This window comes from Anopheles moucheti (assembly GCF_943734755.1).
Source record: "Anopheles moucheti chromosome X unlocalized genomic scaffold, idAnoMoucSN_F20_07 X_unloc_4, whole genome shotgun sequence".
NCBI classification, from domain to species: domain Eukaryota; kingdom Metazoa; phylum Arthropoda; class Insecta; order Diptera; family Culicidae; genus Anopheles; species Anopheles moucheti.
In genome coordinates this window covers 272,501-275,000 of record NW_026453548.1, presented here as the reverse complement: position 1 = coordinate 275,000, position 2,500 = coordinate 272,501, and the positions used below count along the sequence as shown (strand labels likewise).

General features: G+C 51.9%; 1 pseudogene; it reads right to left on the bottom strand.

Moving 5' to 3' along the window:
• Positions 1-2,500, bottom strand: part of LOC128308489 (uncharacterized) — an 8,882-nt pseudogene that overhangs the window by 1,823 nt on the left and 4,559 nt on the right.

Below are 2,500 nucleotides of genomic sequence, written 5' to 3'. Positions count from 1 at the left end.
TCTATCAGGATGTGCAGTGGCACCATGCACGCGACCACACAAGAGGCATCATGTGATGCAGTACGGAAGGCGCTGGACACACGATGTGCCAGGATCCGGTAAAATCGCCTTAGCCACTGTCGGCGACACTCGAACCTCAGAGCTCTGGCCCATACGGGAGCCGCGTAACGCACCACGGCCGTCACGGTAGCAGCAACGACTTTGCGCCGGCTACTCCGTGGACCACATCTGTTTGGCATCATCTGTGTCAGCATGTTCATGGTCCTCGTCGCTTTCTCAACCGCATACTGGATGTGTTGAGTGTACTCTAGGCGATCATCAATGATGAAGCCCAGGTACTTCAAACTGCGCGACGACTGAATCACATGATTCCCGATCCTGACAGATGAATGCTGCTGACTTCGATGCGAACTGACTAAGATGTATTCCGTCTTGGAGGGTGCTAGTTCTAATTGCACTGATTGCATCCATGTAATTATTGTGGCAATCGACTCCTCCACAGTCCGCTCGACGTCCCGAATCTTACTACCTTGCACCGTAAGTACAATGTCGTCGGCGAAACCAGTTAGTGTCGCCCCTGTTGGAAGAGGGAGCGACAGGACGCCATTGTACATTATGTTCCAAAGGGTCGGGCCCAGAACCGACCCTTGCGGTACACCCGCTGTTATTCTGCGCGATACTGTTCCCTCCCGGGTGTCGTAGGACAGCACACGTCCTTGGAAGTAATCCCCTATTAGATCATAGAGGTACTTAGGCACCTTAATTTCTCTTAGTGCTGCTGCTATGGCGAGCCAACTTGCATTATTGAATGCGTTCCTCACATCAAGCGTGATAATCGCACAATAGCGGTTGCTATATCGGTTCTTTGACCGTGCCTTTTCCGCTATGGCGACTACGCTGAGGATCGCATCCACCGTCGATCTACCCTTCCGGAAGCCAAACTGTCTATCCGACAGTGCCCCGGTAGATTCCACGTGCTGGTTAAGTCGGTTTAGGGCACATCTTTCTAAGCCCTTACCCGGCCCGTCGATCAATAAAATTGGCCGACTCGATCCTAAGTCCTCGGGTGGCTTTCCCGGCTTAGGTATGAGGACCAACCTCTGTTGCTTCCATTGATCAGGGAATTTTCCCTCATCAAACGCTTTCTGATAAGCTTCTCTGAAGATCTCCGGGTAGGTCTTCATGGCTACAGCCAGCGCGACGTTAGGAATGCCGTCAGGCCCGGGCGCTTTCTTTGGCTGCAGTCTCTGAGCAATCTCAATTATCTCGCTAATGCTCACAGGGACCGGAGGCGTGGTGGTCTCCGGCTCGTAAGGTGGCCATTCAATTGGTGCGTGAGATGGAAAAAGGTGATCCACCATCAGTTTTAACCGCACCGGATCTCTCTCGACAGGGGTTTTGTTACCCCTCAAGATCCTCATAAGGATCTGGTACGCCGGACCAAACGGAACTAAGTCCGCCTGCTCCACTAGGCCTTGGAACAGACTGCGTTTGCTGTCCTTGATGGCCTTGTTAAGTTTGCGCCTAGCGATTTTATATTCGACCAAGCGCTGACGATAAAGAGGCGATTTGAAGGATCGCTGCGCTTGCCGACTCGCTCGTAGACAGGCCTTACGAAGGTCTCCAATTTCCTCCGTCCACCAGAAGGACTGGTTTCGCTTTCCCCTTATGGTATACGTTTTCCTTGGCATAACCGCTTCGCATGCACTGTTGAGTGCATCCATCAATGACACATCATCTAGCACGTCATGACGGTCTAGATAGAGGGCCAACGCCTCTTTGAAGATGTCGGCGTGAAAATATTTGATAGCGAACCCCATAGTGGCAATGGGGTTGTGGTGTCCAGTGGTCCCTGCGTAACCAATCTGATACACCAACGCACGATGATCACTTTGCATGTGCGTATCAAGCACTTTCCACCGTGCACTCTGCGCAAACTCTGTACTGACGATGGTAACGTCCACAAACGACGATTTGCTCGGAGTCTGGAATGTTGGTACTTGCCCGTCATTTAAGACGGCAACATCCAGACAAGCGAGCGCTGTGAGGAGCTGCTCACCTCGCCGCTTCTGGGGTTCTCCCCGTTTTCTCATGTCACTGCCCCAGCATGAAGACCATGCGTTGAAATCGCCTCCTATCACGATCTTCCTGGCTCCTGTCACAGACAGTACCAGGTTGTCCAAGAGCATAGCGAACTCCTCTTCCGACCAGCTGGGTGGGGCATAACAGCAACAGAATGTAATGTCGTCGATGACGACTGCCACCAAACCCTTGTGTGTTGTTGTTATCACACGCTGGACCGGATAACTTCCCGTTATTACGATAGCGGCAGATTGATCCGTACAATACGTGATGTTGTTATTGTGCGAGTAGCCTCTCGCCGGATCTGCCACTAGCACCACATCTATCAGTTCTTCGGCCGTCGTTTGCCACATTAAGTGGAACGAGGCCACACAATGATTTTGGTTGTGCTGAAGAACTCTAACCATATCGTTTTCGG